The 15,602-nt window shown below is 38.1% G+C and overlaps 1 pseudogene; it reads left to right on the forward strand.

Moving 5' to 3' along the window:
* The first annotated feature begins 782 nt into the window (after positions 1-782).
* LOC132499541 (NADH dehydrogenase [ubiquinone] 1 alpha subcomplex subunit 12-like) lies at positions 783-2,622 on the forward strand (annotated as a pseudogene).
* The last annotated feature ends 12,980 nt before the right edge of the window (positions 2,623-15,602 follow it).

The following is a 15,602-nucleotide window of genomic DNA, read 5'->3' on the forward strand; positions in this document are numbered from 1 at the left end:
TCAGTGCAGATCTATTTCTGTGGCAAGTTCAGTACAGGCTGAATTTAAAATATGAAAAACAAAAGTGAGGCTCATGATTATGCCACCGAAAGGGGGGGAGGGGATAAAAACACAAGACTTCTACAGAAGCACCATCACCCTCCTCCTAACTGCAACTTATTACAAGTGTTTCTCTATTCCACCTCCTAACATCATGTGCCAAGCTGAAAAAGAGGCAACTCATTGTGAGGTTTTACTGTGCCTGCTTTTAGTAGCCAGCTCTGGTCCTGCCAACCCTTCTATCCTCTCGCCAAATAGAAAGTTGCAACACAGAGGAGATTGTCTTTTGCTGAGTGGAGGAATGGCGAAGTCCCCACAAACTAGGTCTTACTGTTTCCTTGGGGTCCGATGGAAGAGAGAGGGGGAACTGCTGCTGTGTTTCAGGCTCACACAGATTCTCCAACATCCCGGGCAGGGGAGGGAGGGGGGATGACCTGGGGGCAGTTATGTGGGTTTTTTTTTTTTAACCTAAATGCTCAGAAGTACCTCCACCAATAACTGGAGTCTAACATCAGTGAGTAAGATTGAAATGACCCAAGTATAAAATTAGCATTTCTCATGTTAAGCACTCTTGTTTTGTGGTAGTTGTTTCCTGATAGGATGCTACTATAGCCTTTCACATGTCCCTATAGGAATAAAACTAGTGGAAATGCTGCTATACAGGAGAGCTGTTGACCTGGCCTGCTCTCTCCAGGCATTTTCACCCATCGATATCGGCTGGGCCTCCATAGTGACTTGACAGCATGACCACCTTACTTACGCCAAAACTGGTTTCAAAGGGCAAGAAGAAAACTAGGCATTTCTACTTATAATGAACAAGGAGTTTATGAGAAAACATTCTTGCGAACTCAGGGTGGGGGGAGGGGAGGGAGACGTCAGAACTAGCCCCCTTTTGTTCCCTGAGGTCTAGCCTTGGCCTTGCAGCATCTTTTTTCTGGATCTCATGAGTCTTCATTGTTTGAGTAGTGATTTGTGGTGCATGGTTGCTGACTAATTTTCCTTTCTCTTTAAATTCCTGTGTCTGCTTTTTTGGCATTTTTATCTTTCCATTTCTTCTTCATGAAAGGGACTTCAAATAGAAATAGAAAAAGGAATCTCCTACAGATGAACTCTTACAAATTTTCAGCTTTTGCAACACAACTCTTATTTGCAACGTAAATTCCTTCATCACTAGCTCGGAAGAGATGGGTAAACTCCTCCAACCAGTATATTATTGACTCGGGTTGCCTCCCATTTTTTAGCATAACTTTTCAGTTAGATAAGGACTGGAAATTTCCAGAACTGAAAATATATTTTCAAATTGGCATACAACAATATATCTGTAGGCCATGTAATTTTAATTCATTCATTAACCCAACCAATAAAAATGTTTACTGTGTACAATGTGCCAGACCAAAAACTAGGTATATTGTAAGTTTAACAGTGAACAAGATAAGTACAATCCTTGCCTTCCAGGAGCCAGAATTCATTCCTCCATTCATTCTTTATTTCACAAGGATTTACTGAGTCTCACAAATCTACTGGACATAATGCCGGGCCTGAAGATATAAAATAATTCCCTGGTTCTCCTAGTATCTCTGTATTCTTAATTTTTTCCTCAGTTCTAATGGCTTATTTTATACAAACTTTCAGCTCTGCAACTGAAAAACAACTATGATTGCAATTATCAGTAGTCCAAGAGAGTATCTTTCAAAAATTCCAAACTACTAATTTTTGGCATTTTTTTTCAACTAATTAAATCCGAATCAGGTTTGTCCCATTTGAGACTTCATTAAAACTGAAGTGCTTGCTGTTTGAATGCTGTTTTGTAAAGTAAACACAGCCAGAAGGAATAAGCATTGTTAGGGCTTCATTTTCCACAAGGTTCTGCTTCCCTGCTCTCCTCATTCTAAGTCTTAGAATTTGGCTATTAAATATACATTTGTATATCCATCCTAATGTGTTTCTTAAATTGTTTTTATTATGACAATGAAAAGAATTAGTTCTAAATGCATAAAATCAGCTTCTAATTCTTACTGAAGAAGACATAACAGGAGTCTGAATATTCTCCCACATGAAACGTTCTATCATGCGCTCCCAGCTGCTCCTGGCGGCTTTCTCCCTGAGCGGGTTTTGCTCGGTGTACCCCGGAGGCTGGGCCTGTGGGACACGATGGAGTTCCTGTGAGTCCTGAATGCAGGCTGCAGCGTGTCAGCAGCCACGTCGGCCTCCACGGCAATCTATGAATTTTCCTCAGGGCAAACGCCGTGAGGATTGGTACATTAGTGGGGAAGACAAACATGGAAACAAACACTCTGAAGATGACAAGCAGTTTTTTTGGCCATCACTGATGAGTAATACACACTACTGAAATGAATGGCAAAAACACATCATGGGATGTGGTTGGAAGCATGGTGCCCCCGGAATGGCATCCTTGGCTTCACTGTGCAATCAGTGATGCTCCAACAACAAGAACACGACTGCTGGTAAGTTCATTTGGACAAACCATGAATTCATCGCAGTGGCACTCCAGAACAATATGTAGTTTATTCCACCAGAAAGAAGATTCAGGAGTGCACCCCACCTTCAACACCTTACAAGTAAAGACAACGAAAAACAGTTTAAACACATAAAATATAGGACTTCTCATGTAACTGCCCTTTTACTGCTTACTATTAACTTGATTAAAATTGTTTGACTAAGGGAAAAAAGTGTCAAATTAGAGAGTCGAATCAAAAAGTGGAACTAAAGTACATGGAGGTCATTCAAATGCAAACTACATAGATTCCTCATAAATTACTGGTATCAAGGTAGGAAGGAAAGAGATGCAATGTTGACAGGAAGTTACTAAACTAACAGGTCAAATAAATTAAAAATTTGATTCTTAAAACATTGGGCAGGGCTTCCCTGGTGGCGCAGTGGTTGAGAGTCCACCTACCGATGCAGGGACACGGGTTCGTGCCCCGGTCCGGGAAGATCCCACATGCCGTGGAGTGGCTGGGCCCGTGAGCCATGGCCACTGAGCCTGTGCGTCCGGAGCCTGTGCTCCACAACGGGAGGGGCCACAACAGTGAGAGGCCACATACTGCAAAAAAAAAAAAAACATTGGGCATCAGTCAACACATGACAGTGATCTGTGAGAAATGTGCCCTACGATTGCCCCAACTTGCTGCCTTGAGAGCTTTTCCAGGTTACGGCACAGGGATGGGGAAAGAAACCAGGCTGAGTCCCGGGGCTTCCCTGAGTTGAAGAGACAGAGCAGAATGTTCATGGAGGCCCAAGCAGCTAGAACTCACAGGGGAAATGAAGGTAGAGGAGAGAGCTTTGATTTAGGCAGAGAAGAAAGCATCTTTTAGTTTGCATAAGACCTACAAATGTTTCATCAACTGTTCAGAAGTAGTTGGCTCTAGGGTCTTATCCTGTGTAAAAGAAATAGCTCTCTCATCCCTCTGGCTGAAACAGCACAGTTTTGCAGCTTGACAGGTAAGGCCTAGATTCCCAAATTGGCTGAATTTGAAGGGATACTTCTTCCTGGTTTGGGTACTAACATAATAATTTCTATTTTGGTCTGGTCAGCTAAATGATGTAGTTGGTGAATTGCATCCTAGTATTGAATCAATATGAACAACAGCCTATACCATCTGAGATGAAATTTAACTCTCTTCCTCTGTAGGCTTCAGTGGTTAGAGATGGTTCTTCAAAGGCCATCTCCAGTGCCTTTGTCATCCATGATGCCTGCTCTTAATCATGTGAATATAAACAATTCATTTTCTCTTATCATAATGATCATATTCTGACTTCCTTTCCTTATTGACATATCACCAACATTGATCATCTCACACTTTAAAATCTGAACTTACTGGGTCTTTATTGTCCATCTTTTGAATCACCAGCTGTCCTTCTGTATATGTGAGGATATCAGTGTTCACTGAGAGTGTCTTTCTTGATTCTCCTCATGCCATTCTCTTCTGGACTCATTATATTGCTAGTGCTCATTGTACTATTCTCTAATATTTATATTAATAGGACTCACTGTACCAGTCTCTACTCACTGCATACATTCTCCCTGTAATGTAAAGCCATGTCTCCAACTTCCAGCCACAAGATTAAATCCCCATTGATCTCCAGAGCTCTTGACTAGTATTTCATGTTGCCTTCTGGATCTTTTTACCTGCATATCCTACAAGTACCAGAATATATGAGTTTTCCCTGTTCCTGATTCCAATTAACAGCACCATGATTCACCAGGAGACCCAGACCAAATTGCCACCAGCACCACCACAAAACTTTGCCAAGTGCTTAGGCTCGAGTCTTTCAAATTGACCTACTCTATGCCTCTTAAATATTACTCAAATCTGTATGCACAGTCCTTTCCATATTCAGGCTTACATGCATCCTTTTAATATGGACCCCTTTGGAATATAAAATGGGCCATTTTAAACCCTTCTTTAAAAGAACAAGTGTTCTTTAAACACTTGCTTTTAAAAAGACGCTCTGTTTAAAAAGATGCACAGAGAACAGGAAAAAGAACATCCTTTCCTTTATAAACATATAAAAATAAGAAATAAAATACAGCAAAATATTTTAATACGGAGCTGAACTCAAAAGACAAAAAGAGAAATCAACCAGAAACAAAGCAGGAGTCAAAACCGGAACATTAAACTCAAGAGATGAAATAATAGTACAGCCTGGTGGTATATTGGATATATTTGGCCAAAGGGAAAATATCCAAGTAGTGACAGAAAATATGGCCTTGAGGCCATGCATGTGATGAAGATGAGTTCACAACACAAGAGAATCAGCAAATGTAACAGAGATTAGCACTACCAAGAATATGGGATAAAGTAACAGTCAAAGTGCTTATAAAACTATCTCCTTAAAACTATTAAGGAGGTAAAAAATTAAGAAGGAAAGGGTGATATTTTTTAAATGGCAATGTAAAAAAGAGAAATTATAATATCATAAGATGAAATATTTAGTAACGAAAATTAACTCAATGAACTGGAGAACAGCAGTTTAGTAGAAGAAAGAATTAGTGAATTAGAATATAGGTGAGAAATTTATGCATAAAGGAACACAGAAAATAAAGAGATGGAAAATAGAAAAGAAAGGTTAAAGTATAAGATCTATCTGAAGAATAGAATAGAAAGCCCAGCATATATCTAGTAGGAATTAGAATGAAAGAGATGGAATATTTGAAGAGGTAAAAATTGAGAAACATTTAGAATTGACAAAAAACATGAATTCTCAAATTTAAGACTGGGACTCAGTAGAGACTGTCACCAGATGAAAGAAAGTCTCAAATTTAATTCTCAAATTTAAGAAGCATATCAAAGGGCATAAATAAAAACCAATATCCTGGGACTTCCCTGGTGGTTCAGTGGTTAAGAATCCGCCTGCCAATTCAGGGGACACGGGTTCGAGCCCTGGTCCAGGAAGATCCCACATGCCGCGGAGCAACTAAGCCCATGTGTCACAACTACTGAGCCTGAACTCCAGAGCCCACAAGCCACAACTCTTGAGCCCTTGAACCACAACTACTGAAGCCCATGCACCTAGAACCTGTGCTCGACAACAAGAGAAGCCACTGCAATGAGAAGCCCGCACGCCCCAACGAAGAGTAGCCCCCACTCACTGCAACTAGAGAAAACCCGTGTGCAGCAACAAAGACCCAACACAGCCAAAAAATAAATAAAATAAAATAAAATAATTCCTTGGTAAGATAGGAATGGCTTTACCAGACCCCAAAGAGAATTAAAAAAAAAAAAAAAACCAATATCCCTCCTATATACATGATAGTGAGACTGAAAAATATCAACATAATAAAAATCTTTTTTTTAACTGAACTATAGTTGATTTATAATATTGTATTTGATTCAGTACACAGCACAGTGAGTCAGTGTTTTTGCATATTATACTCCATTATAGGTTATTACAAAATAAAATGTGTAATTTCCTGTGCTATGTAGGAGTTTGTACCTGTTAATCCAATAACCTTAATTTGTCCCTCCCCACTTCCCTTTCCCCTTTGGTAACCATAAGTTTGTTTTCTATATCTGTGAGTTCACTTCTGTTCTGCGTATACATTTGTTTGTATTATTTTTTAGATTCCACATATAAGTGATATCATACAGTACTTTTCTTTGTCTGACTAATTTCACTTAGCATAATGCCCTCCAAGTCCATCTGTGTTGCTGCAAATGGCTAAATTTTGTTCTTTTTTAAGGCTGAGTAGTATTCCATTGTATATACATACCACATATTCTTTATCCATTTATCCATTGACAGACACTTAGCTTGTTTCCATATCTTGGCAATTGCAAATAATGCTGCTCTGAATATTGGGGTGCATGTATCTTTTCGAATCAGTGTTTTTGTTTTTGTTTTATTTTTTTCAGATATATACCCAGGGGTGGAATTGCTGGGTCATATGGTGAAAGCATTTCCTCTAAAAACACGAATAAGACAAGGATGCCCACTCTTGCCACTATTATTCAACATAGTTTTGGAAGTCCTAGCCATAGCAATCAAAGAAGAAAAAGAAACAAAAGGAATTCAAATTGAAAAGAAAGAAGTAAAACTGTCACTGTTTACAAATGACATGATACTTTACATAGAAAATCATAAAGACACCAACAGAAAACTACTAGAACTCATCAATGAATTCAGTAAAATTGCAGGATACAAAATTAATATACAGAAATCTATTGCATTTCTATACGTTAACAACAAAGTATCAGAACAAGAAATTAAGGAAACAATCCCATTTGCCATCACATCAAAAAGAATAAAATACCTAGGAATAAACCTACCTAAGGAGGCAAAAGACCTGTACTCTGAAAACTATAAGACACTGATGAAAGAAATTGAAGACAAACAAACAGATTGAAACATATACCATGTTTTTGGATTGGAAGAATTAATATTGCTAAAATGACCATATCACTCAAGGCAATTTACAGGTTCAATGCAATCCCTATCAAAATACCAGTGGCATTTTTCACAGAACTAGAACAAGTAATATTAAAATATGTATGGAATGACAAAAGACCCAGAATTGCCAAAGCAATCCTGAGAAAAAGAACAAAGCTGGGGGCTTCCCTGGTGGCACAGTGGTTGAGAGTCCACCTGCCAATGCAGGGGACATGGGTTCGTGCCCCGGTCTGGGAAGATCCCACGTGCCGTGGAGCAGCTGGACCCGTGAGCCATAGCCACTGAGCCTGTGTGTCCGGAGCCTGTGCTCCACAACGGGAGAGGCCACAACAGTGAGAGGTCTGCATACCGCAAAAAAAAAAAAAAAAAAGAACAAAGCTGAAGGCATAACCCTTCCTGACTTCAGACTATACTACAAAGCTACAGTAATCAAAACAGCATTCTACTGGCACAAAAACAGACACATATATCAATAGAACAGGATAGAGAGCCCAGAAATAAACCCACACACTTATGATCAATTAATCTATGACAAAAAAGGCAAGAATATACAATGGAGAAAAGACAATCTCTTTAATAAGTGGTGCTGGGAAAACTGGACAGCTACATGTAAAATAATGGAATTAGAACACTCCCTAACACCAAACACAAAAATAAACTCAAAATGGATTAAAGGCCTAAACGTAAGATCAGAAACCAAAAAACTCCTTGAAGAAAATGTAGGCAGAGTGCTCTTTGATATATATCACAACATATTTTTTGGATTTTTCTCTTAATGTAAAGAAAATAAAAGAAAAATTAACAAATGAGACCTAATTAAACTTAAAAGTTTTGGCACAGCAAAGGAAGCTATCAACAAAACAAAAAGACAACCTACTGAATGGGAAAAAAATTTGCAAATGATATGACCAATAAGGGATATTATAGATGTTAATATCCAGTGTTACTATCCAACATCTATAAACAGCTCATACAACTCGACATCAAAAATACAAAAAACCTGAGTTAAAAATGGGCAGAAGAAATGAATAGACATTTTTCTGAAGAGGAAATGCAGATGGCCAACAGCCACGTGAAAAGATGGTCAACATTGCTAGTCATCAGAGAAAAGCAAATCAAAACCACCGTGAGATATCACCTCACACCTGATGATAGTCAGAATGGCTATCATCCAAAAGAACACAAATAACAAATATTGACAAGGATGTGAAGAAAACGGAATCCTCATACACTGCTGGTGGGAATGTAAATTGGTGCAGCCACTGTGGAAAACAGTATGGAAGTTTCTCAAAACTAAAAATAGAGCTACCATGAGATGATCATGATTTTATCTTTCTTTTCATTAATGTGGTGTATCAGTATCACATTGATTGATTTGCATATGTTGAACCATCCTTGTGACACTGTAATAACTCCAACTTGATCATGGTGTATGAACCTTTTTATGTATTGTTGGATTCAGTTTGCTAATATTTTACTGAGGATTTTTGCATCTATATTCATCAAAAATTTTGGCCTGTTATTTTATTTTTTTGTAGCATCTTTGTCTGTTTTTGATATCAGGGTAATTAATGGTGGCCTTGTAGAATGAATTTGGGAGTGTTCTGTCCTCTTCAATTTTTTGGAATAGTTTGAGAAGGGTAGGTATTAGCTCTTCTTTACATGTTTGGTAGAATTCCACTGTGAAGCTATCCAGTCCTAGTCTTTTGTTTGCTGGGAGTTTTTTTTTTTAATTACTATTAATTTCATGTCTAGTGATCAGTCTGTTCAAATTGTCTGTTTCTTCTTGATTCAGTCTTAGCAGGCTGTATGTTTCTAGAAATTTGGCCATTTGTTCTAGGTTGTCCAATTTGTTGGCATACAACTGTTCACAGTATCCTTTTATGATATTTTGTCTCTGTGGTATCAGTTGTTATTTCTGCTCTTTCATTGCTTGTTTTGTTTATTTGGGTCTCTTTTCTTCTTGGTGAACATGGCTAAATGTTTATTAATTTTATTTATCCTTTCAAAAAACCAGGTCTTGGTTTCATTGATCTTCTTTATTGTTCTTTGGTCTCTATTTTATTTATTTCCTCTCATATTTATTATTTCCTTGCTTCTGTTGACTTTGGGCTTTGCTTGTCCTCCTTTTTCTAATTTCTTTATTTCTTTTTTTTTTTGAATTTTTTTTCATTTTTTTATACAGCAGGTTCATATTAGTTACCATTTTATACATATTAGTGTATATACATCAATCTCAATCTCCCAATTCATCACAGCAGCCCCACCACCACCTCTGCTACTTTTCCCCCTTGGTGTCCATCCGTTTGTTCTCTACATCTGTGTCTCAATTTCTGCTCTGCGAACCGGTTCATCTGTAAAATTTTTCTAGGTTGCACATATATGCATTAATATACTATATTTGTTTTACTCTTTCTGACTTCTTCCCTCTGTATGACAGTCTCTAGATTCATCGACCTCTCTACAAATGACCCAATTTCATTCCTTTTTATGGCCGAGTGATATTCCATTGTACATATATACCATATCTTCTTTATCCATTCGTCTGTCAATGGGCATTTAGGTTGCTTCCATGACCTGGCTATTGTAAATAGTGCTGCAATGAACATTGGGGTACATGTGTCTTTTTCTAATTCCTTTAGATGGTAGGTTAGATTATTTATTTGAGATTTTTCTTGTTTCTTGAGAAAGGTCAGTATCACTATGAACTTCTCTCTTAGAACTGGTTTTGCTACATCTCATAGATTTTGAAAAGTTGTGTTTCCATTCTTTTTTTTCTATCAAGACATTTTCTGGTTTCCTCTTTCATTTCATCATTGACCCATTGGGTTTTTTTAGTAAGATCTTGTTTGGTCTTCATGTGTTCATTCTCTTCCCATTTTTCTTTCTGCAGTTGATTTCTACTTGCATACAATTGTGGTTGGGGGAAAGTGTATGATATAATTTCTATCCTTTTAAATTTGTTGAGGCTTGTATTGTGACCTAGGATGTGATCTATCCTGGAGAACATTTTATGTGCACTTGAAAAGAATGTGTATTCTGATTATTTTGGGTGTAATGTCCCATAGATATCAACTAAGTCCAACTGCTCTATTGTGTCATTTAACACTGTTTTTCTTTATTGATTTTCTATCTGGATTATCTGTCCATTGATGTCAGTGGGGTGTTAATGTCTTCTACTATTATTGTATTATTATCAATTTCCCCCTTTATGTCTGTTTAGTATTTTCTTTAAATATTTTGATGCTCCTCTATTGGGTGCATGATTGTTAGCGAGTATAATATCTTCTTCATGCATTGAGGCCTTCTTCATTATATGATGCCCTTGTTTGGCTTTTCTTATAGCCTTTGTTTTAAAATCTATCTTGGGGCCCTGAACCAAGATGGCAGAGTAGAAGGACATGCTCTTGCTCCCTCTTGCAAGACCCCAGAATCACAACTAACTGCTGGACAATCATCAACAGGAAGACACTGGAACTCACCAAAAATGATACCCCACATACAAAGACAAAGGAAAAACCACAATAAGACGGTAGAGGGGCACAATCACAGTAAAATCAAATCGCATAATTGCCGGGTGGGTGACTCACAGAATGGAGAATAATTATACCACAGAAGTCCACCCACTAGAGTGAATGTTCTGAGCCCCATGTCAGGCTTCCCAACCTGGCGGTCTGTCAACAGGAGGAGGAATTCCTAGAGAATCAGACTTTGAAGGCTAGTGGGATTTGATTGCAGGACTTTGACAGGACTGGGGGAAACAGAGACTACACTCTTCAAGGGCACACACAAAGTAGTGTGCACATTGGGACCCAGGGGAAAGAGCAGTGACCTCAGGGGAGACTGAAGCAGACCTACCTGTTAGTGTTGAAGGGTCTCCTGCAGAGGCAGGGTGGCTGTGGCTCACTGTGGGGACAAGGACACCATCAGCAGAACTTCTGGGAAGTACTCCTTGGTGTGAGCCCTCTCAGAGTCTTCCATTAGCCCCACAAAAGAGCCCAGGTAGGCTCCAGTGTTGGGTTGCCTCTGGTCAAACAACAAACAGGGAGGGAACCCAGCCTCACACATCAGCAGTCAAACGGATTAAAGTTTTACTGAGCTCTGCCCACCAGAGCAACAGTCAGCTCTATCCACCACCAGTCCCTCCCATCAGGAAATATGCATAAGCCTCTTAGATAGCCTTATCCACCAGAGGGCAAACAGCAGAAACAAGAAGAACTACAATCCTGCAGAAACAAAAACCACATCCACAGAAAGATAGAAAAGATGAAAAGGCAGAGGGCTATGTACCAGATGAAGGAACAAGACAAAGCCCAAGAAAAACAACTGAATGAAGTGGAGATAGCCAACCTTCCAGGAAAAGAATTCAGAATAATAACAGTGAAGATGATCCAGGACCTCAGAAAAAGAATGGAGGCAAAGATCAAGAAGATGAAAGAAATGTTTAAAAAAACCTAGAAGAATTAAAGAACAAACAAACAGAGATGAATAATACAATAACTGAAATGAAAGCTACACTAGAAGGAATCAATAGATGAAAAACAGAGGCAGAAGAACGGATACGTGACCTGGAAGACACAATGGTGTAATTCACTGCTGCAGAGCAAAATAAGGAAAAAAGAATGAAAAGAAATGAGGACAGCCTACTAGACTTCTGGGACAACATTAAATGCAACAACATTCGCATTATAGGGGTTTCAGAAGGAGAAGAGAGAGAGAGAGAGGACCCAAGAAAATATTTGAAGAGATTATAGTGGAAAACTTCCCTAACATAGTAAAGGAAATAGCCACCCAAGTCCAGGAAGCACAGAGAGTCCCATACAGGATAAACCCAAGGAGAAACACACTGAGACACATAGTAATCAAATTGGCAAAAATTAAAGACAAAGAAAAGTCACTGAAAGCAGCAAGGGAAAAATGACAAATAACATACAAGGGAATTCCCATAAGGTTAACAGCTGATTTCTCAGCAGAAAATCTACAAGCCAGAAGGGAGTGGCGTGATATACTTAAAGTGATGAAAGGGGAAAATCTACAGCCAAAATTACTCTACTCACCAAGGATCACATTCAGATTCGATGGAGAAATCAAAAGCTTTACAGACAAGCAAAAGCTAAGAGAATTCAACACCACCAAACCAGCTCTACAACAAATGCTAAAGGAACTTCTCAAAGTGGTAAACACAAGAGAAGAAAAGGACCTACAAAAACAAGCCCAAAGCAAATAAATTGGTCAAAGGAACATATATATCGATAATTACCTTAAATGTAAATGGACTAAATGCTCCAACCAAAAGACACAGGTTTGCTGAATGGATACGAAAACAAGACCAATATATATGTGTCTACAAGAGACCCACTTCAGACCTAGGGACACATACAGACTGAAAGTGAGGGGTTGGAAAAAGATATTCCATGCAAATGGAAATCAAAGGAAAGCTGGAGCAGCAATACTCATATCAGACAAAATAGACTTTAAAGCAAAGAATGTAACAAGAGACAAGGGAGGAGACTACATAATGATCAGGGGATCAATCCAAGAAGAAGATATAACATTATAAATATATATACACCCAACATAGGAGCACCTCAATACATAAGGCAAATGCTAACAGCTATAAAACAGGAAATCGACAGTGACAAAATAATAGTGGGGGACTTTATCACCTCACTTACATCAATGGACAGATCATCCAAAATGAAAATAAATAAGCAAAGACAAGCTTTAAATGACACAATAGAACAGATAGATTTAACTCATATTTATAGGACATTCCATCCAAAAACAGCAGATTACACTTTCTTCTCAGGTGCTCATGGAATATTCTCCATGATAGATCACACCTTGGGTCAAAAATCAAGCCTCAGTAAATTTAAGAAAATTGAAATCATATCAAGCATCTTTTCTGACCACAACACTATGAGATTAGAAATGAATTACAGGAAAAAACAAGTACAAAACACAAACACATGGAGGGTAAACAATAGGTTCCTAAATAACCAAGAGATCACTGAAGAAATCAAAGAGGAAATCAAAAAATACCTAGAGACAAATGACAATGAAAACACGATGATCCAAAACCTATGGAATGCAGCAAAAGCCGTTCTAAGAGGGAAGTTTATAGATATACAAGCCTACCTCAAGAAACAAGAAAAATCTCAAATAAACAATCTAACCTTACACCTAAAGGAACTAGAGAAAGGAGAACAAACACAACCCAAAGTTAGCAGGAGGAAAGAAATCATAAAGATCAGGGCAGAAATAAATGAAATAGAAACAAAGAAAGCAATAGCAAAGATCAATAAAACTAAAAGCTGGTTATTTGAGAAGACAAACAAAATTGATAAACCATTAGCAAGATTCATCAAGAAAAATAGGGAGAGGACTCAAATTAATAAAATTAGAAATGAAAAAGGAGAAGTAAAAATGGACACCGCAGAAATACAAAGCATCCTAAGAGACTACTCTACAAGTGACTCTATGCCAATAAAATGGACAACCTGGAAGAAATGGACAAATTCTTAGAAAGGTATAACCTTCCAAGACTGAACCAGGAAGAAATAGAAAAGATGAACAGACCCATCACAAGTAATGAAATTGAAACTGTGATTAAAAATCTTCCAGCAAACAAAAGTCCAGGACCAGATGGCTTCACAGGTGAATTCTATCAAACATTTAGAGAAGAGTTAACACCCATTCTTCTCAAACTCTTTCAAAAAATTGCGGAGAAAGGAACACTCCCAAACACATTCTGTGAGGCCACCATCACCCTGATACCAAAACCAGACAAAGATACTACAAAAAAAGAAAATTACAGACCAATATCACTGATGAATATAGATGCAAAAATCCTCAACAAAATATTAGCAAACAGAATTCAACAACACATTAAAAGGATCATACACCATGATCAAGTGGGATTTATCCCAGGGATGCGAGGATTCTTCAATATACACAAATCAATCAATGTGATACACCATATTAACAAACTGAAGCATAAAAACCACATGATAATCTCAATAGATGCAGAAAAAGCTTTTGACAAAATTCAACACCTATTTATGATAAAAACTCTCCAGAAACTGGGCATAGAGGGAACGTACCTCAACAAAATAATGGTCATATATGACAAACCCACAGCAAACATCATTCTCAATGGTGAAGAACTGAAAGCATTTCCTCTAAGATCAGGAACAAGACACTCTCACCACTATTATTCAACATAATTTTGGAAGTCCTAGCCACAGCAATCAGAGAAGAAAAAGAAATAAAAGGAATACAAATTGGAAAAGAAGAAGTATAACTGTCACTGTTTTCAGATGACATGATACTGTACATACATAGAGAATCCTAAAGATGCCACCAGAAAACTACTAGAGCTAATCAATGAATTTGGTAAAGTTGCACATTACAAAATTAATGCACAGAAATCTCTTGCATTGCTATACACTAATGATGAAAATTCTGAAAGTGAAATTAAATAAACACTCCCATTTACCATTGAAACATAAAGAATAAAATACCTAGGAATAAACCTATGTAGGGAGACAAAAGCCCTGTATGCAGAAAATTATAAGACACTGAGGAAAGAAATTAAAGATGATACAAATAGATGGAGAGATGTACCATGTTCTTGGATTGGAAGAATCAATATTGTGAAAATGACTGTACTACCCAAAGCAATCTACAGATTCAATGCAATCCCTATCAAATTACCGATGGCATTTTTTACGGAACTAGAACAAATAATCTTAAAAGTTGTATGGAGGGCTTCCCTGGTGGCGCAGTGGTTGAGAATCTGCCTGCCAATGCAGGGGACACAGGTTCGAGCTCTGGTCTGGGAAGATCCCACATGCCGCGGAGCAACTGGGCCCGTGAGCCACAACTACTGAGCCTGTGCATCTGGAGCCTGTGCTCCACAAAAAGAGAGGCTGCGATAGTGAGAGGCCTGCGCACTGCGATGAAGAGTGGCCCCCACTTGCCACAACTAGAGAAAGCCCTCGCACAGAAATGAAGACCCAACACAGCCATAAATAAATAATTAAAATTTTAAAAAAGTTGTATGGAGACACAAAAAGACCTCGAATAGCCAAAGCAGTCATGAGGGGAAAAAAAGGAGCTGGAGGAATCAGACCCCCTGATTTCAGACTATATTACAAAGCTACAGTAATAAAGACAATACAGTACTGGCACAAAAACAGAAACATAGAGAAATGGAACAAGATAGAAAGCCCACAGATAAACCCACGCACCTATGGTCAACTACTCTATGACGAAGGCAAGGATATACAATGGAGAAAAGACAGTCTCTTCAATAAGTGGTGCTCGGAAAACTGGACAGCTACGTGTAAAAGAATGAAATTAGAACACTCCCTAACACCATACACGAAAATAAACTCAAAATGAATTAGAGACCTAAATGTAAGACCAGACACTATAAAACTGTTAGAGGCAAACATAGGAAGAACACTCTTTGACATAAATCACAGCAAGACCCTTTTTATCCACCTCCTGGAGTAATGGAAATAAAAACTAAAATAAACAAATGGAACCTAATGAAACTTCAAAGCTTTTGCACAGCAAGGTAAACCATAAACAAGATGAAAAGACAGGTCTCAGAATGGCAGAAAATATTTGCAAACGAATCAATG

The sequence above is a fragment of the Mesoplodon densirostris genome, chromosome 11, assembly GCF_025265405.1.
Source record: "Mesoplodon densirostris isolate mMesDen1 chromosome 11, mMesDen1 primary haplotype, whole genome shotgun sequence".
Taxonomy (NCBI): domain Eukaryota; kingdom Metazoa; phylum Chordata; class Mammalia; order Artiodactyla; family Ziphiidae; genus Mesoplodon; species Mesoplodon densirostris.